The sequence below is a fragment of the Hippoglossus hippoglossus genome, chromosome 11 (assembly GCF_009819705.1).
Source record: "Hippoglossus hippoglossus isolate fHipHip1 chromosome 11, fHipHip1.pri, whole genome shotgun sequence".
Classification (NCBI taxonomy): domain Eukaryota; kingdom Metazoa; phylum Chordata; class Actinopteri; order Pleuronectiformes; family Pleuronectidae; genus Hippoglossus; species Hippoglossus hippoglossus.
The window spans coordinates 721,818-744,797 of record NC_047161.1 but is presented as its reverse complement, the minus strand read 5'-3'; the positions used below and the strand labels follow the sequence as shown (position 1 = coordinate 744,797).

Below are 22,980 nucleotides of genomic sequence, written 5' to 3'. Positions count from 1 at the left end.
AAAAGAATAAAAACAGTCAGATCTGGATCAGCCGCTTGACTGAAACCTCCTCTGAATGAACGCTTTGTCCACATGGAGAGCTGTGTGTGTGTGTGTGTGAGTGTGAGAGTGTGTGTGTGTGTGAGAGTGTGTGTGTGTGTGTGTGTGAGAAAGTAAAGTGTGTGAAAGAAAGAGGGACAAAGGGAACAAAATGGAGTGAAAAAGAGACACTGAGACAAAGAGAGAGAGTTTGGTGTCGAGATTAAACAGGCAGTACAGGATGTGCAGCCAAACTATTTTCTCTGCTTGGCTGCAGATTCTGTGTGTGTGTGTGTGTGTGTGTGTGTGTGTGTGTGTGTGTGTGTGTGTGTGTGTGTGTGTGTGTGTGTGTGTGTGTGTGTGTGTGTGTGATGTAGTGAACGGTGCTGATGGGATGTCACTTGTCCGCTTTAGTCTTTAGTATCACAAGTAGGAGGGACACACACACACACACTTTCAGTTAATGATACACCCACACACACACACACACAGATTCGTGGAGATATGTTACCTGAGGAGGTGAGTGAGTTTCACACACGTCCTGATTTTCTGTGTTCAATGAACATTTGTACAAAATTGTTCGTTATCGTCGTTGATTGTAGTCGTTAAAGTCCTGAGTGTCGTCAGGACTCGATCACACCTGGTCGGGTTCAGAGCTTCAGACTCTTCAGCTCAGTCTGAACCTGAACATCAGGTGTGAAAGGTTCCTCAGACCAAGAGGAGTTCTGGGTCTGGATCAAACTGAACCAGGTTCTGATCCAGAGTGAAAACACTTTGTTGGATAGTTTGGACTTTTGGACCAATCACAGGAAGTAGAGACATAATTAAACAAGAGAAGAAGAAGAAGAAGAGGAAGAAGAAGAGGAAGCAGCTGCAGTCTTCACCTCCGACGATATAATGTTTGAACCAAGAGGACGTTCACTTGGTGCATTTGAACTCATGATGTTAACATGGTGACCTAATGACCCCCCACACCGACAACACGCCCACGTCAGACACCATCTATAAACCAATCAGAGTCCGGTATAGGTAGACTCCGCCCACGTAGGCGATGACCACAGGACAAGAATTCTGTCTAAATTACAAAGTGAAACTAAAACAGATCAAATGAAACATGGAACAAACAGGAAGCTTCAGAGTCTCAGAGAGGAAACAAACCAGCACAGACAGAGACAGCGCCACCATGTGGATCTACGGTGGAATTTGTAGTAGCATTTCAACAATCAGCTGTTGTACAGTAAATTAATTCACAATAAAACCTTTCACAAGACGCCTGTGTCAGTAGGAGGCTTTACGTAATCTTAATAATCTATATAATCTAAATAATTGATCTAAAGACGACCAATTTAAAATACTGTTTAATTTGACCTGCGGATGTTAAACTCTTTTAAAATCAAACCACAGATCTTCTTCAGTCGAGCCCCCTCTTCATCAAATCTATATTTTTATATGCATGTGTTGCATTAACTTTAATTTATGTCTGTATAATGAGCCGAGGCACCTTGAGCTGCCTCCGTGTTGGATCCGCTTCCTGTGGTGGAACCAACATGAATCAAACATGTTCCCAGGTTCCTACTGAGTCCGGTTAACTCTATAAAAACAATATCATAATTGAGTGTACATGTGATTTACTTCTTTTTTAGAGTCGTCCAAATTTTATTTCATAAAACATCCTCCTTTGTCTTTTAGTTTTGGGAAGGGGAGGCGTGTTTATCTGAGCAGATAAAGAAACGCGACATCTACCCGTCGACCGCTCGCTCCTTTAAAGAGAAGGAAGAAGAAAGTGACGTGTCAGGCGTCAGGCGGCGTGCGAGCCAGGAGGAAGACGCCGTTTGTCACCAGAAATTATTGATGTATAAACAAATAGACGCAGCGGGAGAACGTAGGACGTTTAAAAGAAAAATCAAAGAGGAGACGAGGGAGGAGATAAACGGGTGAAGATTATGAGACAAAGGGAGGAGAAGAGTGATGGAGGGAGGAGGAGGAGGAGAAAGTTGGAGGACGGAGGGGGAAATGCTAAATGACAAGTGAAGGAAAGAAGGAGTGATAATGAAGGAAGGACATACACTCTCTGGTTCTTCCTCCCTCCTCTTCTTCACTGATTACTCCTTCTCTTTTTCCTTGTTTGCATCTCTACCGATCTTCAGCTTCATCTCCTCGTCCTTCCTCCTCATCCTCTTTTCTCTCATCCTCTCCTCATCTTCTCTCTTTCATTCTCCTCCTCTCTTTCGCTGCCTGTTGAATGAACAGATGAATGAAAGTGAAACAGACTTTTCTTTCTTCGTCATCACTTTTGTCTTTTTATTTGTCTTTGGCCTTCGTCAGTTTTTCTCCAGAATCTTGTCTCGTTAGCGTGTGAAATCCGTCACGGGACATAAACACGCTTCTATCGTCATAAACACGTGAAGTTCCACCAGCTTCCGATCGGCTCGTCACCAAACTGTCAATCAAACCTCATTAGATAAGTTTAATTATAATAATAATGATTAGGATAAAACAAAGATCTATAATCATTCATTTGTAAACTGTAGAGATATTGTTTCTGTGTCTCACAGACAAAGACTGGAACTGGAGGTTTTTGGTCGCCACACACACACACACACACACACACACACGCACACACACACACACACACACACACACAGTGATTGTAGTCCTCAGTTTTTTGAAGGAGTGTTTAGCAGATTTTATTTTCTGTTTTTTGGGCAGGACGAGCGGGGTAGCGCTCGCTCCCTCCAGCGACCATGGGACTCGGCACGTTGCCATGGAAACAGCCCAAACTGCACTGGTGGAGGGATGGGGGGGGGCAGAAAGAGAGAGGCAGACAGACAAAACTAAAAAGAATCAGAGGGAAATGTTTTACTCAAAGAAGAAGAAGGCCTTCTGTGTGTGTGTGTGTGTGTTGAAGGATGAGACGAGACAAAGCAGGGAGAGAGAAAGAAATGCAGGTGTGTGTCTGTCTGGGTTTGTACAATTTGTGTGTGTCCTGTCTGATTTTTAAGTGTGTGTGTGTGTGTGTGTGTGTGTGTGTGTGTGTGTGTGTGTGTGTGTGTGTGTGTGTGCGCACAGCAAACATTCTGGCCTCTCACAGATGAAGTAAATAGCGTTGATTGTTTCATCGCTGTCGTTCTCAGCGTGTTGACGGAGGAGGAAGCTGCAGGAAGACGACTGAGCGACTTTGTTGCGTCCAGTTCAGTCGTCACGTTTGTGAGCTGCTGTTGACATTACGTTTTTAAAAGTCATTTTCTCATGGACTTCTATAGAAACATCCCGTGGAGTCGCCCCCTGTTGACCATCACACAGAATACAGGTTTCCGACACTTCTGCGTTAGCGCACGTTGTTTTGGACGAACGTTGTTGGTGTTATCGAGGTGGTCTCCTTCACGATCTTTAGTGCGAGGTTCTGCTCCGTGTTGAGGACACGCCCGAGCCTTTGTATCCGACATCTGATCACTAGCATCAAACTCGGCTCTTAGAAGAAGCAGCGTATTTCCCTGAGCCGTCCGTTGTGGAAGGCGTGGATCGGGTTCATTTCTTTAATCGTTCATTTTTAAAGTTTGACCTTTGCTCTCAGGCTGAGCAGCTTCCACTTCACTTCACGGACCATTTCTATGTAGTCTATAGACCAGGTCGCCCGGCTCGGCTCGGCTCGGCTCGGCTCGGACCACAAAGTGACGCGTCCTCGGTGCATGAGAACGTAGACGACCTCGTCTGGTCTGAGGCGACAGAAGGACGCACGACATTTTAGTGATGGTTGTGGAGGAAACGACACAGAGCATCACACCCTCTGTGTACGTGACGCTGGCTCAGTGAACAGTGTGTGTTTCTAATTAATTTCAGTAACACACACAGAGGACTATTGTGTGTGTGTGTGTGTGTGTTTTGTGTTTGTAGTGTAGTACAACATGTTTATATGTGAATGTGGGTGGTTGTGTCTGTGCACACGCACTATCCCTCCTTCGGTATCCTGTATAATTTGTTTCTGTGTGTGTGTGTGTGTGTGTGTGTGTGTGTGTGTGTGTGTGTGTGTGTCCCTGAGCTAGTATCAGTGGTAAGCTGTGATTCAGGCTGTGAAAACACTGATTTGGCAGCGACAGCGTCTTCCTCCATCTCAGACTCAGTCGGCACCAAAGAAATCTATCTCTTAAAACTGAAGCTTTATTATAAAAAAAGGTGTGTGTGTGTGTGTGTGTGTGTGTGTGTGTGTGGATGTGTGTGTTAGGGATTGGGCGTGTCCCTGACTCCTGCTGGACGTTTGTTTTCTGCTGCAACGATTCGTAAAAACCTCTTTCTGATGTTTCTTGTCTCACGATGAACTCGTCTGTTTTAATTCATGCATCTTGATGAGGACTGATATTTATGCGTGTGTGTCTGTGTGTGATTTACATGTGGAGGTATGAGCTGTTAACTCGCATGTGAACCTGTAACACTGACATGTTATTTAAAACAAAGATATTTAAACCTCACCTACAGTTTTTGTAATAAAATTATATTTATTTGATGTATTTCTATGTTTTTCTATATTTTGCCATCAGACTGTAGATGGATGGATCTCTGACCAGGAAGGAATGTAAAGAGCAGAATTTAATTTCTTTATGCGATTTGAAAAGGAACTGAACTGACATAATGTTCCAAATCAAGTCCTTTCATCTGTGTTAATACGCTGCTTGTGTCCAGATTACAAATCAAACCAACACTGTCCTTATTCCAGGGGAAGTAATCAGTTCAATAACTGGTGGGATTTGCTGAGACATTCACAGCTTTGAATGAGTTTTGATCTCAACACAAAAAGGAAAGATTTCTATTTGAACGGAGCCATGAACTCGGCTCCCCCCCGGCCTCGGCCACGTTTTCCTCAGAAGACGACGAGGTTTGTAAAAACATTTGTAACTTGAGCTCATCAGAGCTGCTGACGTGTGTCGGCCGCTTAAACGCACAGATTCCTGCCAGCGGCTCGCTGGCCGGAGAACAAACCTCAGAGAAACCCACACAGTTTGATGAGTTTGTACACACACCATGTTATTGGCTGGTTCATTAGGTCATGCACGTGTTTCACTGTGTGTGTGTGTGTGTGTGTGTGTGTGTGTGTGTACAGCAGTCCGTCTCATCAGACCTTCGAAGGTTCATCTGGTTTCGATGAAAATGTTCCGACCTCAGAGTCGGCTCACCTGCCAGAGCGGAGACGTGCGCTCTCTCTTCTCTCTCCCTCTCTTTCTTGGAAACAAGTTTTCGGTCTGGAGCCAGTGCGGTAATCCTGAAATATGTGTCATCTTATGTCTTTTAAATGAAGCCTCCGCAGGAATTTACTACTCAAATTCTTAGTGAAACAGTTTTTCAGAGCATCAGAAACACGATGTTTGTTTGGAGGGGAAGCCACAGACGGGTTGTGGGTTATTTATTGATTTATAAGTCGGGCTGGACGACGTTGATGATATCTACAGTCAAACATCGCAACAGAGGATGGAAACCCAAAGAAATGTAGAAATAAAACTCAAATAATCTCAAATGAGTGAAGAGAAGATGGATCAGGAGATAGACAGGCGTCGTTGTGAGCTGTGGGTCGTGAACCAAAGAATGAGATGAAGAATAGAACCGTGGGATGATGGGAGTCTTCTCCTGGTTACATTCCTTCAGAGTTGATGGTTCAGGAGGTTTTTATCTGAATTCTCCTCAGAGGAATAAAGCAGCTTCACGTTAAAAAACAATCAATCAATGCTCAGCTTGTTTCTCTGATAATTTAAGAACCAGACGTCCAACGACTAAAATCCTTCATCCACTTCAAATACAGAGTTAAAAACCAGATCTCAAGAGTTCATCCTAATAAAGCGACTTCAGACTGGATAAGACGTGACTTCCATCTTGACGGAGGCGATTTGACGCCACCGCCACGCGACCAAATGAAACTGGACCTTGATTCAAACTCCAGATTTCTTCCAGTTTGATTTGTAATGAAACAACACAACCTGAGCTCCAGAGGAACACAGGTCTGTTTGTATTTAGTGGTTTAAATGAGGTCAAGTCACAGATTCCTGGTTCAAGTCTTGTTTCGTCTCTTTTCTCTCTGCGTTTGGTCTCCTCCACCTCCTCAGAGGAACTTCTGGCTCTGGTTAAATCCTCCTCTTTGTTCTGCAGCTGCTCGTGGACTTTTTACAGATGTGACCAAAATGTGCAGCTGAAAGAGGCTGAAAGAGTTTGATCACGGGTCCGGAGACGTGACCACGGAGTCCCTCCATCCCGTGTTGCTTTATAAACAGTTTTTCCAGCTTTAATTTGACTCAACGTGTTGCATAAGTATAAACGTCAGCAGTGAGCCGCTCTGTCGTCCAGAGTTTCTGTTGTACATGGAAATTGTGACTAAACAAATTATATCAAGGAGAAGAAATGTAAACCATCTGTTCCTGATGATGAGGGTTGTTTTTCTCTCCCTCCAACATTCTGCCTCTTTCGAGGAATTCAAAGAACTTCTGTGACTGTTGCTTGATTCATCTTCTGGTTACGACACATCCAGCGTTGGACCAGCGCCACGTTGTGAGCCGGGATCTAAAAGAAAAGGTTCAGAACAAAGGTTCATTCTTTACGTCTCGTGTTTAACGACTGAGTTTTCATTTCAACTGATCCAATTACAATTTAACAGGAAATCTTTACTTTGAACTTAACACTAAATTTAATTATTATTTGAATTGCTCTTCTGCTGCTGTTTCCCCAGCAGCTCAAAGAGCTCGACTGTCGTCAGTCCCGTGAATCACAATCACACCGAGGCTTTGACCTTTGACCTTTTCGTAGTCGGCCGATTGACGGGTTTGTTCTTCGTCACGTCCGGCGTAAAGAGCATCTCGTGTAAAATGGCGACTTGTGGCATGACCTCATCGTGGATTTAGATTCTCCTCCGATACAAAGACAGTCACCATTAAGTCGACTGTTGTGAACTTAACGTTTCCTCTTCATGGAATCAGTATTTTCTCTCTTCAGTATGAAAGTGTGACATTTCTCAACAAATGATAAATAGCTGTAACGTACAATTAGTTTAGAAACCGTCGCCATGGTCAGGTGCGACCTTAACGCTTCTCCTCCTCCACTCCTCCTCCACTCCTCCTCCACTCCTCCTCCACTCCTCCACTCCTCTCCTCCCACTGACCTGATTTTAAGGATGTTTTCTTCTTCAGCTCCTTTAAATCTCAACGTCTTCATAATAATGAAATATTCTGTCAGTAAAAAGTATTTTGACATACATGATGAAATCTGTGTCTCCGGACAAATGCATTAGTATTTCTTCAGTTGGAGCAAGTGGCTGGTGAGTTCGAGGACGCACCGTGACAATCTGATTTTCACACAGAGAGAAACAAATATATATTTTGTAGGTTAAAGAAACCGAAAGAGAGACTGAGGTTTTTATGAGAATCGACCTGTAGCCGTGGAAATGTTCAGCCCACGTCCTGATGACGACAGGACGCACGCATGTCAGACAGATAACATGAAACTATGGAACAAACATGAAGCTTCAGACTCTCAGAGAGAAAAATCAAAAGTCCTGTTCAGGCCTCGTTCAGGGAATCGATAAAGAATCTGGTGCATCAGCAGAATCCATGTGAATGAGGTGATTTCCATCCAGAGGCTAAGTGACTGAGTTCAAGTTTTGAAACTGGAGGAGAAGCTCATGTCTGTCCATTTATCCACTGGAATGAAAAACAAACACAACCGGCTCAGTTAATACGGACGAGCGGAGCGGCTTTAGATTTCTGAGAAGACAAGAGAAGTTCCCTCCTGAGGAACAGAGAACGTCTGGAACGAGTCACGGAGTTGGAACAGGTATCAGTCCGGTGGTCGTCTGAGGTGAGAAGCCTGAGAGACGCACATCGAACCCTGATCAGAGTCATGGAATGAAAACATGGAGCCGCCCTGAATCCCCAGCATCTTCTGGGCGGAGTTTTCCTTTTCCTTATCGGTCGCCATCAAACTGACGCTCGCTGACAGAGGCTGTCGTCTCACCGCCATCTTGTCTGGAGAGTGTGTGTGAGTTTTTGGCCGTGGTCGAGGTGTGTGTGTGTGTGTGTGTCTGTGTGTGTGTGTCTGTGTGTGTGTATACATCTCAGCGTGAGGAGTCGGCGCTGTAAAGCTGCTCGTCCCGCCTCAGCCAATGTCAACAGCCGAGCGCATAACTTCCCATGAGCCTTTTCCCCTAGAAGGTAACTGGAAGGCTGCTCTGCTAGTGTGTGTGTGTGTGTGTGTGTGTACGCTGTGTTGTAGCACCGATGTTGGCACACAGTGTGTGTTTTAGATGATAAACACACACACACAGAATTGGTGTGTGTGTGTGTGTTTTTACATGCGTGCTGTTGTCTTGCTTGTACTCATGGGGGCATTTCTACACCCTGTGTGTGTGTTTTTTTGTTTTAAATGCACGTGCACATGCAGCATGAAGTCACACACACACACACACACACACACACACCCGTGGACAGTGTATCTGTGCGTGTGTTGAAAAAAGCAACACATACCAGCACAGGTACAGTCGGTGTGTATCTGTTGGTTCAGTGTGTGTGTGTGTGTTGGTTCAGTGTGTGTGTGTGTGTTGGTTCAGTGTGTGTGTGTGTGTGTGTGTGTGTGTTGGTTCAGTGTGTGTCTGTGTGTGTGCAGCAGAGCAGAGTGGCGGCTCTAATGCGATTACGTCCCTTGTCTCCGTGCAGAACTGATAAGGTATTAGAGGGCGGGCCGTGATGAGATTTAAATTAATTCAGCCTCCATTCAAATTCACCATGAGATGAGCTGCTCCATTATTTGGCCTTCAGCTCCTCACTCCTCCCTCCTCCCTCCTTCCATCCCTCCTCCCTCCTCCCTCCTCCCTTCTCCCCTTTTCTTTTGCTCGTCTCATCACACCCCTCCTTCGTGTCTCCCTTTAATCCCTCTGCCTCTCCTCCTGAGCAGTCTTCTTCCACCCCTTCGTCTCATTCCCTCCTTCCGCCCCTGTTCTTTTACTCCTCTTTTACTCCTTCTCCTCTCGTGACACACCTCCTTCTGCCTCTGCCACCTTCGTAACTTCCAATAATCCCTCTTCTTCCTCTCCTCCTATCCGTCCTTCCTTGTTTTTTCCTTCCTCCTTCCAGCCCTCCATCTCCTTCCTTCTTTCGGGACTCCCCTCCTTTCTCGTCTCCTCCTGATTCTTCTCCTTCCTGTCTTCCATTCCACCACCTCCTTCCCTCCCTCCTTTCTTCCTCCCTTCCTCCCCTTTTCTTGACGCACCCTATTCCGTCATCTCCCTCTGTGCCTTTTCCTCCCTGTCTCCCTCCCTCCTTCCAGCCCTCCATCTCCTCTCTCCTTTCATTCCTCTGTCTCCTTCCTTCCTTCCTTCCTTCCTCCTGTCTCGTGACACACATTGTTCCCTCTCTCCTTCCTTCCTCCTCTCCTCCTCTCCTCCTGAGTTTTCTTCCTCCATCCCTCAATCCTCTTTTATCTTTCTGTCTCCTTCCCTCCTCCCTTTGTTCAATTCTTCTTTTTCCATTCCTCCTCTTCCCTCCCTTCCCTCTTGTTCCTCTTTTACTTCTTCCTTGTTTACTGTCGTTTTGTTTCCTCCCCCTCGTTCATCCATCATTTCTTCTCCCCTCTTTTCTCCCCTTACACCTTCTTCCATATCTTTATCTCTCTTTCATCTCCCTTCTTTCCCTCTTTCCTTCCCTTGTCCATGTTTCTTTCCTCCCTTCATTCCTTTCTCCTTCCCTCCATTCAATCACCTCCTCATTCCCTTTTTCCTATACCTCCTTTTTTGGTCTCAATTCAGTTTTTCCTCTCCTGTATCTCATCTTTATCTCTCCTCCTTCCCTCCTTAATTTATCCCTCCATTCCCCCTTCCCTTTTCACATCCTTTATTCCTCTCTCCATTCATCTCCTCTTTTCTGAATCCCCTCCTTCTTCCTCCCTTCAGTCCTCCCTCCTTCATCTCTTTATTTCTCTATATGTGAAATTAATTTCTTTTTTCCTCCTTCCTGTTTCCTACCTCCTTTCCTTCCTCACTTCTCTCCCCAATATCACTCCTTCATTTCCTTCCATCCTCTCCTCCTCCTTTTTACGTCCCTTTCTTCTTCCTTCTCTTCCTCCCCTCTTACCAAAATCATCTCCTACCTCCTTCCCTGCTTTCCTTCCCCTCTCAATTAAAATCCTCCTCCCCTCTCTCTGTTTCTCTCCTCCTACCTAAACCATCTCCTCCTTTCCTCTTTTCCTGCCTTACCTCCTCCCCTCTCTCCATCCCTCCTTCTCCTCTGAGTTACCCCCCCCCCCCCCCCCAAATACCCCATCTCCCCCTCCACCCGCTTCCTTCTTATCCCTCCTTCCCCTGGTTTTACTCCTCTTTAACAAAACATTTAACCAAATGGAGTCAAGGTAGTGTGTGTGTGTGTGTGTGTGTGTGTGTGTGTGTGTGTGTGTGTGTGTGTGTGTGTGTGTGTGTGTGTGTGTGTGTGTGTGTGTGTGAGTGAGAGAGAGAGAGAGAGAGAGGGAGCATCCCTACAAGCTTCCCATACCCCGTGCATGCATATTAATGTGTTTCTCAATCCCTCCTTGTGTGTGTGTGTGTGTGTGTGTGTGTGTGTGTGTGTGTGTGTGTGTGTGTGTGTGTGTGTGTGTGTGTGTGTCTCCTCCACAGTAAATAAAGTCAGTGAGTGTCAGTAACCGATGGCAACAACTCTTCTCGTCAGCACAATGTCGAACAGTCGATTTTTTTCAAACTCTTTTCTGAAAAGGAATTTTTGCTTGTGGAAAAATGTAGGTTTGGTCGGAGGGGTCGGAGGTCGGAGGTCACCGCCTGCAGGGGGCGTCCCTGGAACCTTTCACCCTCGAACATCACTGTGAACGGCAGCTCTCACTCGCCGCTCAAAATGAGTTTTCCCAAAATTTCTGCTTAATCTGGAGCCACACATGCGGGGGGGGGGATATTGGCTGCGACAATTAGTAAATGACTCAATTTGCATATTCATAATCACTTTATTTGATTGAAAGAGCTGCAGCCGTCCCGAGCAGCGAGCGAGCACACGAGGAAACCTCCAAACCTCCAGACCCCCTCTGAGCGACGCCATCCAGAAACAAGCTGAAGCAGCTCATCAGCACAAACACCTGCAGGTCACAGGTTCCAGTCTGAGGCAGGAGAACGTTCCTGGAACCAGAAGACAGGTTCTCTGAGAGAACGGTAACCTCATTAACCTGCACCCCACGGGCCGACACGTTAACTTCTGCTTCTCTGGTCAAGATCCTCGGGGAAATAAATCATTCATTTGATTTATTTTAAAAGTCAGTTGATATAAAAAAAACAAGACTTTCTGGGTTTGAATATTTCACTGAGTCTTAAAGATGGAGGAGTGTGTGTGTGTGTGTGTGTGTGTGTGTGTGTGTGTGTGTGTGTGTGTGTGTGCGTGTGTGTGTGTGTTACTCACATTATTCATTAAAGTGAAGATATGTTAGGTTTTGGTTTTGATTGGCTCTTTAGTTGTGTCGTTCCCCCGCAGAGCAGAATCTGACCCAGCTGGTTAAACTTACTACTCCACCTTAAAAGCAGCGCCCGGCCTCCTCGACAGGCGCTCGCCATAACAACGCTCTGGTTGTGATCAGGCTGAGTTTGGTTAGATTGACGCTGGTTTGAGGAAACACGACCAACAGGATCCAGCTGGAAATGATTTAACGTTTCTTAAATGATTCGACTGATGATCTTGAGGTCAGAGGTCAGCGTCTGTTAAACACGACTCGTGGTTTGTAAGTCGGACACGAGCGTGGCCGCAGATGAAGGAGGCTCCTGAGCAGGAGGCGGCGTCTCCTCCTGTTGTCAGATGGTACTGCAGGTGAGCATGAGGAGCATGAGGAGCAGTTTGATGGATGAAAAGAGGTGTGTGTGTGTGTGTGCGTGTGCGTGTGTGTGTGTGTGTGTCACTGACCTCGTGTTTATCAATTTGTCTTCTTCCTCGTCTGTTTCTCCCTGTTTCACTCGTCCTCCTCCCCCTCCATCCTGCCTCCACACTCTTTTGTGTTTCCTAATCAATCACTTCTCCCCTTCTCCACTCTTACTTCCCCTTCTTCTTCTCCTCTCTTCTCCTCCCTTCCTCTCTCTTCCCCTCCTCCTCTCCTCCTCTCCTCCTTTCCTTCATTTCCCCCACATTGAAATCAGAATACGATGCTGCTCTGTGCTCACCAGTGATTATTTATGCTTCTTTCATTTTATTTATTTAACTTTCCCCTGGTTAGTAGTTTGGCCTTGAGTGTGGAGCAAGGAGAGGTTCTTCCGCTGGAGGACTCAGGTTCAAACCTCCTTGCTCAAGGGCCCTTCAGCAAGGCACTGAATGCCGACTCCGACCTCTGGCCTCCTCGCGCAAGACTGTGGATTTAGCACAAGAAGAGTTTAGTTGCCTCCATGCACATGTTTTAGAGAAGAGGCAGAAGAGGAGCAGCATGTCTGACCACGGGCTGAATGATGAAAACAGTTTTCATCACAATGAGAGGAAAAATTATAAATAAGAGAACGAGGCAGAGGAGAAGAGAAGCGGTAACAAGCGACACACGCATGGAGCTCTTTCAGAAATCAGTGCAATCAGAGCATCGGCAATATCCGATTGATTCATACACGAATAAACAACATTCGTAATATTTCAGCATGGCATAATCCTAATATTACCATGGAAACAGGGTTTAGGTCGACCGCAGAGCCCCGACAGTAAACAAGATAAAGTGTGTGCGTGTCTCGGCGTCACGGCTAATCTCAGACACGTCCCTCAGGTTTCTCATAAGTGAGATAAGAGCTTGTCCAAGTTATTGACAATGAGATTATATGTTAACATTGAGCCAATCACATAGAAACAACATTACAGCTCATAATTAGGTTCTGATGTGTGACTTTGCTCGTTACAAAAAACTCTAACCCCAAACCCCTCTTCTCTGAATGAGTCACTCGGTCGCCCTGAAGAATCACCGTCCTGTGGTTGTCTTCACTAACCCGGGACGTTTCAGTCACGATCACATTAGTTCACTCTGACCTTTGACCTCAAAATTCGAATCAGTTCATCTGTAAGTCCGACTGAATGCTTGTACTGAATGTGCAGAGAGTCCCTCGAGGCGTTCTGCAGATATCGTGTTCACAACAGTCGTACGTACGTACGTCACGAACAACCCTCCGGCCACTGGGTGTCGCAGTTTCCTTTAATACAACCAACTCTAACTGTCACCAACCTACTTTCAACTTCAGGATCAGTCAGTTGTAGTTAATCATCTCAAGCTGATCTCGTAGTGAAACCTTTTTCTCTGTGTGGATATTTGACTCTTAATCAGAATTTATCAAATCATTTTCCTCTTAATTGTTCAGATTCTCTCTGAACGTCTGATTTGTAAATAGGAGCCGAGGTGGTTTGGCTCCCGTCGGTCTTGTTGTGGTGCAGACGAACCAGCGGCGCTCTAACCTCAGCGTCGTGAAACAGCTCAGACACAGAATGGAAGGTAATGTGAAGGAATAAATCTGTGAGCAGCGACGCACTGTGACTGATAAAAGTTTATTACGAGTCTTTCTGTGGAGTTTCTTCGCCCAGCAGGGCTCCCCCTCCACGCCCGGCTCCACAAATGTTTCTTGGCAGGTTGTAAAGAGCCTCTGAGGCAGCATTACAGCCCATGTGACAGTTAAACCCTCCACACAAACCAACACTAATGGAATTCTCTCCGGCGAGGTCGCCCATCCTGCCTATTCAGGGGGACGAGGGTGAAGCCCCCGCCCCCGTACCCTCGCCACCAAAGAATGCAATATACCCCCAGCAGCGCTTTTATGCTCACAAGTACCATCGCTGGACGGTTACTTACATTTACATTTGCATTTTGGTCGGACTCATCCGGAGCAGCGGTGGAAGGAGCTTGGATTCCTGAGGAGTGCGAGTAAGAAGCAGGAAGGAAGCTGGATCTGCTGTAATCCTGCGTGAGCGTGTCGGAGGAAACACGAGCAACCAGGAGACGACAGGGAAACAGTATTAGCACGGTTGTTAAAATGTACTTCAACACAAACTTTAGTTTAATGTTGATATAATAAATATTACCAATAAAATGTATGATAGCATTTTCATTATTTATCGGAGGTCGATCCAAATGTCAAGTCGGGACAAAGGGACACAAATGTTTGAGTGTCCTCGTACTTTTGTCCAGGGATGAAACGGTTTCTGTTTTTTACGATTAACCACGATAAAGTTCATGATTGTTAATATTAACGTGTGAAATTTAAATGATCATCATAACCGCGGTTATGATGATCATTTAAATTACACACTGCGATACTAACCATCGGGGACTTTATCGTGGTTAATCGTAAAACCGGTGACCGTTTCATCCCTGGACAAAAGTACGAGGACACTCACACATAGTTGTCCTCTGGTCTCAGTCCGTCCAGCAGATGTTGAACCTGACTGGTTCCAGATAATGAGGTTCAGCTCACAGTCGGCGTTCCAGTTCATTCCAAGGGTTGAGCTCAGGACGCTGTGCTGCCGAGTTCGTTCCCACCAAACTGGTACCAGGGTTTCTCTATGAAGAGCTGTGAGGACACCGAGGGCTACGGCTCGAGAGGTAGAGCTGATAATCACAGGGTCGGGGGTTCAATCCTCTGTCCACATGATGAAATGTCCTTGAGCAAGACACAGAGACCCACATTTCTCCCCACGTGTGTGGTTTAAAACGGACATTTCCAACATGACGCAGCTCCTGTGGATATAAACATGATGCGTCTGTGTTCTGTGTAAACTCAGTGAAATACCTCCGAGTAATCTTTTGTCAGAGTAAACCGCCGGCTGCCTATGGCTCAGATTATCCTACAAAACACAGGCCCAAAATAAAATGTTCTTTTTTTAATAGAAAGTTCTAAGTCCTTTCACTAAATCCCCATAAAGGAATTAGTGTGCCATTAAAATATGCCATTTGGTGGAACCTTTTATCCAAAGCTCCTTACAGGAGCCTGAGTGCATAGGTCCTCAGTAACGGTGACACTTCCTGTGTTGGTGTCCCAGTGTTCCCACAGTTCACTGAAAACTCCCATCAACTGACTGGGAACATGTCGTAGTATTAGTTCATCTGTTAAATACCAATTATCAGACAAAGCTGCTTCGGCTTAGCATCGAGTCCAAGACTTTAATATGGAGTTCACTGCGTGAACACGGTTTAAAGTACAAGAGTTCACTGTCGCTGGTTTTGATGCGTTCACTGTCACTGGTTTTGATGCGTTCACTGTCGCTGGTTTTGATGCGTTCACTGTCACTGGTTTTGATGAGTTCACTGTCGCTGGTTTTGATGCGTTCACTGTCGCTGGTTTTGATGCGTTCACTGTCGCTGGTTTTGATGCTGTCACTGTCGCTGGTTTTGATGCGTTCACTGTCGCTGGTTTTGATGCGTTCACTGGTTTTGATGCGTTCACTGTCGCTGGTTTTGATGCGTTCGCTGTCGCTGGTTTTGATGCGTTCACTGTCGCTGGTTTTGATGCGTTCACTGTCGCTGGTTTTGATGCGTTCACTGTCACTGGTTTTGATGCTGTCGCTGGTTTTGATGAGTTCACTGTCGCTGGTTTTGATGCGTTCACTGTCGCTGGTTTTGATGCTGTCGCTGGTTTTGATGCTGTCGCTGGTTTTGATGCGTTCACTGTCGCTGGTTTTGATGCTGTCGCTGGTTTTGATGCTGTCGCTGGTTTTGATGAGTTCACTGTCACTGGTTTTGATGCGTTCACTGGTTTTGATGAGTTCACTGTCGCTGGTTTTGATGCGTTCACTGGTTTTGATGCGTTCACTGTCGCTGGTTTTGATGCGTTCACTGGTTTTGATGAGTTCACTGTCGCTGGTTTTGATGAGTTCACTGTCGCTGGTTTTGATGCGTTCACTGTCACTGGTTTTGATGCGTTCACTGGTTTTGATGAGTTCACTGTCGCTGGTTTTGATGAGTTCACTGTCGCTGGTTTTGATGAGTTCACTGTCGCTGGTTTTGATGCGTTCACTGTCGCTGGTTTTGATGCGTTCACTGTCGCTGGTTTTGATGCGTTCACTGTCGCTGGTTTTGATGCGTTCACTGTCGCTGGTTTTGATGCGTTCACTGTCGCTGGTTTTGATGAGTTCACTGTCGCTGGTTTTGATGCGTTCACTGTCGCTGGTTTTGATGAGTTCACTGTCGCTGGTTTTGATGAGTTCACTGTCGCTGGTTTTGATGAGTTCACTGTCGCTGGTTGTGATGCGTTCACTGTCGCTGGTTTTGATGCGTTCACTGTCGCTGGTTTTGATGCGTTCACTGTCGCTGGTTTTGATGCGTTCACTGTCGCTGGTTTTGGGAGCTTCTCATTTATTTCTTCTTTTCTAATGTTTATGTGGTTCCTCCTGAAACTTTCCTTTCCTTTAATAGTCATGTGATGTTTTGTCACGGTGACTCGTGGTAAATGTCGTGAGGCGGCGCTCTGACTGTCGGCGTGGACCGGCTGCACTGACCTATATACAAGTGAATATAAGTCTGTGCAGAGTCTCTCAGGCTTATAGCAGCTCATGGCTGGATGGAGACGGGCTGTGTTAGCTGAGGACACACACACACACACACACACACACACACACACACACACACACACACACACACACACATACATATATGGAGACACTCACGCATACACTTGGAAATATGTCCACGTGACGTGAGGACATGCATATGCACGAGAGGCTTAATCAGGCACACACGCTAAATTGAACTTGTGCATATGAACACACACAAACACACACACACACAAACACGTATGTAAGTGTACACACACACACACACACACACACACACACACACACACACATACACAAACACATATACATATGTAAGTGTACACACACACACACACACAATGCCTCATGCATGTTTTATTGAGCCGTCTCTCTCTCTCTCTACACCTCCTCTCATCCCCTGTTCTCTCTCTCCCTTCAATCTTCCTCCTCTCTTTTGTTTCCCTCCTCCCCTCCCTCCTCCGTCTCTTTCACCTCCTCTCTGTCCTCCTCTGACCTCTCTGAGCAGAACAGATCAACCTGACGTCTTCACAGAGGACGAGACTCCCATAATTCACTCCCTCTCCTCCTCCTTCTCCTCCCTTCTTTTCTTTATCTTTTCCTTTTCATCCTTACGTCTCCTCCTCTGTTCTCTGTATTTCTCATTCCTTTCATCCTTTCTCCACAGTCTAGCTTTTGTTTCTCTTTGTTCCTCCCTCCTTGTTTCTGCGTGTCTCTCCTTCCTGTCCTCATTTGTCTTCATCTCTCCTTCATCTTTATCTCCTCTCCCTCCTTATTTCTCCCTACTTCTCCTTTGTCCTTTACTTCTCGTTTCTCCCTCCTGTCCATGAGGAGGAGCTGCGACTCCTCCTCCTGAATCCATCCACACCTTCGCTCAGGTTGATCAGACTCTGGATCAGGAGGGCGTCTCCTCCCTGTCGACCTCGATGTTTCACCTCTGCTCCTCGTTTCACCTCCTGCGGAGCAGTCGGCTGTCACCTGCTCTGGAGGTTCCAGCGATGACGCCGTGTTTGGCCTCAGAACGTTTTTATAACGTGCTCAGGGAAATGAAGCTGATCTGCACCGGCCCTGAATACAGAGATGTTCCTCTGACCTCCGGCTTTAGAAATGGCCTTTGCAACTGTCTCCTCCTCCTCCACCTCCTCCACCTCCACCTCCACCTCCTGCTCCTGTTTCCAGCTGCAGCGGCCTTCCCCCAGGGTTGTCGGGCAGCAGCTGGGGTTTTGCTCAAGGGAACTTTTCCCAGGGACACACTGGAGATTCATCCTTTCTCCAGACGTGGAGACTTTCTGAACTAAACGTGATCGATTTTTTTTATAACTTTCATTTGACAGGACAAAGTTTAATATGAGCTCAAAGGGTCAGAATCGAACCTGTGGCTGCTGCAGTAAGACTCTGCTCAACCAGGTGAACCACCGGGCGTCCTGTACGCACGCAGCTTTAACCGTGAGCTTGATCCTCGGAGGTTCTTATCTGCCCTCCTCCATTTTTCATTCTTCTCATCTCCACTCCTTTTTCTCTGGACTTTCTCATATCAACTCACCTCAGTTCTCTGTTACTCCTCCACTCACCTGTTCCTCTGACCTCCTCCCTCTTTTCTTTTCTCCCGATTCATCCTCTCAGATTTGTGACCTCCTCCTTTTTACCTATACCTCCCTTTTTCCTTTCGTCCTCTCATCCTCTCTTACCTTCGTCCCTCCTGCCTCCCTCTGTCCTTCTCTTCTCAGACCTCATCTCTCCTGACTCCTCTTTCTGTCTGTTCTCCTTTCTTCATCCTCCTCTTCTTTAACTGCCCTCTTCACCCTTTCCTGACCTCCTCCTCCTCTTCCTCCTTTCACCACCTGTTCCTCTTACCTCGCTCCACTTTCTTCTCCCCCTTCTCTTCTTCCTTGTCCCCTCCTGACCTCCTCTCTCCTCCTCTTTTCTCTCCTTCTCTCTTGTAGAAGAAATAAACCCTCCTCCTCCTCTACCCCCTCCTGACCTCTCCTCTCTCGCTCTTCTTTTCTCACTGTCGCCCCCTCTCTTCTCCCTCCTGACCTCCCTCCTCCTCACCTCCTCCACCCTCCTCCTCTTCTCCTAATTAGCACCTGAGCGTACAGGCCTGGTTAATATTCGGCGGCGAGGCGCTGCGACGGCAGAAGGGCACCTCGCCGTCTCTCCTGCGCTGCTGTTGCCGTGGTAACACCATGGAAATGAAGCACCGCTCTCTGTCTCTATCTCTCTCTGTCTCTTTCCTAATTTTTTTTGTGCCTCCCCCTCCACCCGCTACACCCTTCACTTTTTAATGAGTCACATGCATCCATTAAACGTTAGCATGGAAGGGTGGCGGGGGGGCGGGCTCGTGAGGGCAAAGTGCCGCGCTCCGAGACACAGAACTCACATTTAAGGCGTGAAGGGAAAAAAGTTTCTATTTGTTTTTTTAAAAAAGACCCAAAAAAATCAATGTTTGTAAAAATTGACAGCCATTGTGTGTCTGATTATTTGATGTTCGATTTGATTATCTGTGTTCGGTCGCTCGGTCCAAGGACGCCGTAACTTTTGTTTATTTATCTGCTCATCTAAAAGTGTGTGTGTGTGTGCGTGTGTGCGTGTGTGTGTGTGCGTGTGTGCGTGTGCGTGTGCGTGTGGGGGGGGGGGTTCGGGGTGGGTTTGGACAGAGGCCTTGGCCTTGATGAAGTTCTTTAAAGCTGCTAATTGTATTTCATTCATATTTCATGGTCACGGGGGGGCAGACAGTTTTGCCGAGGGAGAATTGATAGAATGTCATGTGTGTGTGTGTCTGTGTGTGTGTGTGTGTGTGTGTGTGTGTGTGTGTGTGTGTGTGTGTGTGTGTGTGTGTGTGTGTTGCATTCCTAAACCATGGCCATGTGATGCTGGTGGGTATTTGTGTAACTTTAAGTGTGTTTCTTGCACTCGTCCATCGTGACAGCTGGAGGTCACGGACATTTTGTGTGTGTCTGTGTGTGTTTGTGTGTTTGTGTGTTGGTCCAGATTTGTTATCCTACCACAAACGACAGTGTTTGTTGGGTTAGGGTTAGGGTAGGGTTGTTGTAGTGTCTTGATTGTCACCGATCTTGACCTCTGACCCCTCGTTTCCACAACATAAACAAATCTATTCACATTAATTCTGTGATTCATTTCCTGACTCTGGTTTTTTATTTACTTAAATAAACTGAAATGAAAGATAATGTGAAACCAAAATAAAAAAAAGACACCAAGGCGTCAATACTTTATAATTGTCTGGTGGCAGATTTATAATATCAGACGTGATTTGACAAAACTCACTTCTTGAAACATTTGGGATAATTTAAGAAAACCAATCCAAAAGATCCAGGTCATTTTAATGTTTCTTGAGATGATTCATTACCATTTCTCCCAATAAAGCGAAATCGCACCATGGAACCAAGAGGATTATGGGACAAGAAATGGCGAGGACAACAATTCCCATGATCCTCGCTGCTTCATAACATTGTGTTGACGGGCAGATCCCTAGTGGCTGAAGTTGCATATTGCATGTTTCACAATAAGGCCTTTTAAATAAGAGCCGTCAGCATCACAGCGATGGACGATAACACATTAGTGATGGAGAGATGGAGGGATGAATGGAGTGATTGATGTCGCTCATGCTCGGCTCTGCAGCCTCGACCTTGAGATGCTCCCTGATTCAAGGGTTCGGCCAAGTCGACGCACGTTGGCGTCGGCACGAGGCTGCAGAGCCACGCTCCAATTACCCGGCCTCTCAAGGTTCTCTGCCAATGAAAAGCCAGCTTTGTTCTCACCGGCACATCAAATGGTCTCACAAGATCCATCAGTGATGTAGCTGCGCTGCTCTCCGCTGCCGTTGAACTCTTCCAAGTTACCCTAATGCTTAAAGAGTCATTCGGCCTTGGTCTGTGGGCCCCACTTTGGGCCCCCGACCCACTCAGGGACCTTGGAATGCGTCCAGAGGCTCCTCAGCTAAATACAACGCAGGACAGCTCATTGCTGCTGCCGTCAGGTACCAGCTCTTCTCACGATGATGAGACATCGAGCCGCTGCCTTTGACTCAAACGTACAAAGACTGAATTTCTATTTGATTTGACTTCCTCCTTCCGTCTGGGTTCGTTCTGTCTCTGAGGTTCTGCTGCTTCGACCACAGACTGTAAATACATGTATTTATATTGAGCTTTTCTAGTCTTGATGACACTCAGCACTTTACAGTACAGTTTGCCATTCACACATTCACACATTCATACTCGTGGTCTAGATAAACAACACGTCTCCACTTCCTCCCTCCATCCAGAAACGAAGCGAAAGCACCCCGGACTCGAACGCTGCCATCTTCAGAATGATTGCAGAATAACAGGAAGTGGTTCTGCTCTCTGAACCTTCGTTCACCTTCAGGTTTCTACTTTCTGACGCTTCCTTGTGTTTGGCTGTTGAAGCTATTGTCACATTATCAATATCAGGTGCTTGGATCAGACTGGATTCGATTTCCATCTGTATCATGAAGAACAACTTCGAACCCGTTAGGACGAATTCTCTTTCAGCGGGGAGAGATTGTTCCAGCAGAGAGTTTCTGTCTGTAATTCCAGTCCCGTGTCAGGAGTTCCCAGGTGGGTGATTCCAACAGACTGCAGCTACTGGTAAAAGCCCGGCCTGGTTTCCTCCTGTAACAGGGCCAGCAAAACAACCTGAGGTGAAACTAGTCATGCTGTCCTTTCGGTAGGTTTCACAGAACACTTATATAACACAAGTGAGATTTGGATCTATAAGCTGAAGAGGAAGCTGCTGGAAATAGCCCGGTGCTCTCCGATGAGCATCCAGCAGCTGTGTTAATGATGCATTAGCAGCACGAGGTGCCCACACAAAGGAACCTTTGATCAATCATTCAGCTTCTCACACACTTATATTGAGCTGTGGACACACACACATGGAGCTGCATGACGACTGGGGGGGGGGGGGGGTCACAGAGCGATGTCGGCCTCTTAGCGTTCAGTCGCTCCTCTGCTCCCGGGACGTTCTTCCTGTTGGGTCGTTTACATCTCACCATCCCGTCCAGTGAAAGAAGTGGGTGGGGTCAAAGGTCTTATTGAGTCAGGCGTGATTTGTTTATCCAGTTTTGTGCCGGTTCGATACCGACATCACTCTATGTCCTGTTTCTACAGAGAGACACAGACCTCTGGTGGAAAACAGAAAAGACAAACTTCGGGGAAGGCCACAGAAACTTTGTTTTGTTTTGAACCGAACTACTTGTGAAAGTTTCTTGGCCTTCGTTGAAAACACTGACACATTTTGGAACTCACCAAAAACCACCCGGAGCCAGATCAGGTTGTTATGAGTTCTTCAGAGAACATGTCACATGACTGCAGCCTGTCAGGACAGACGGCTTGAGGACCAAACACCTTTTGGTGATTTCTCCTGGTGAAAGATCGTCAGTCGAGTAGTTTACAGGTTTCATTTCAGAGAGGAAACTGTGAATCATACGTGATACAGGTTGATATCATGAGTTCATCAGAATCCATGTTGTTGGAGTTAGTTTCCACTGAAGCCTTCTCTGTGCAGAGCTCCTCCTCCCTGCAGACCCTCGTCCCCTCGTCCCCTCGTCCCCTCGTCCCCTCCAGTTTGCCCTTGTTCCAGTAAAACGTCTTTAACCCTCCTATTAGCACACTTGGCTCCTTCCGATCTGCCTCTCGTCCTCCTAATTTGTCATTTCATTTCCCAGGATGTTTCCTCATTACCTTCCTTCTCCTCCCCGAGTTGTTTTATGGTTCCTCGACACCCTTTAGTCTCTGGAACGTCCTTGTTCGTCTCAGTTTAACAGTCAAAGGGATGAAACACTTTGTGGTTTGACGGATGATTTGCTTTAACCTTCATGTAGGTGAATGGGATTTTTTTTTTAAAGCTGCAGTGGACCCGGCGTCACCCGGCTGATCCTGGTTCAGTGTCACTTTCAGAGGAAGGATGTGTCCCATCCTGGTCCTAGAACAGAGGCATCCTGGGGGGGGGGGGGTATTCTTAGCACACCACTGTTCAGTTCTAAAGATACTGAGTGTTTCTATCTGAAGTGGATCTGGATCAGATTTATTTTTTGGTCGAACCTCACCTGCCTCTTTGACGCTAATTTGAAAACCACTGTTGTCCCTGCTGCAGTTTTATTATTTCCCCGTAATTACTGAGTTTACGCTGCGAACGCTCCCCCGTGCACAAACACTGTACGAGTAATTACAAGGCTGCGCGGAGGAGAGCCGAGCCCGACGAATGGGACGCAGCCAAGCGGCTTGACTCCCCCCGTCAGAAGTTGGCCTGGAGTCGGATGGGCCGATCCAGTGAGGCAGCAAAACATGACACTGTTGTATTTTTTCCGGAGCTGGCAGCGACAGTGCTGTTCCTCGTCGACATGAAGCGAGGCCGCCGCCGCTGCCCGGATGAAATGCTCCGGCCCGCAGCTCCGTCTGAGATTCTCATTTCC

General features: G+C 46.6%; 1 protein-coding gene across 6 annotated transcripts in view; it reads left to right on the top strand.

Annotated features, from left to right (window-relative positions):
* The window catches only part of LOC117770404 (zinc fingers and homeoboxes protein 2-like), an 80,742-nt gene that overhangs the window by 39,756 nt on the left and 18,006 nt on the right, over positions 1–22,980 (top strand). Inside the window, exon 1 of one of the 6 annotated variants that reach the window (XM_034599841.1) lies at positions 7,926–8,201. The exons of the other annotated variants lie outside the window; for them this stretch is intronic. The gene's annotated coding sequence lies outside the window, so the exon portion shown is untranslated. Of the gene's footprint in view, positions 1–7,925; positions 8,202–22,980 lie in introns of those variants that run through there. 6 annotated transcript variants of the gene reach the window in all.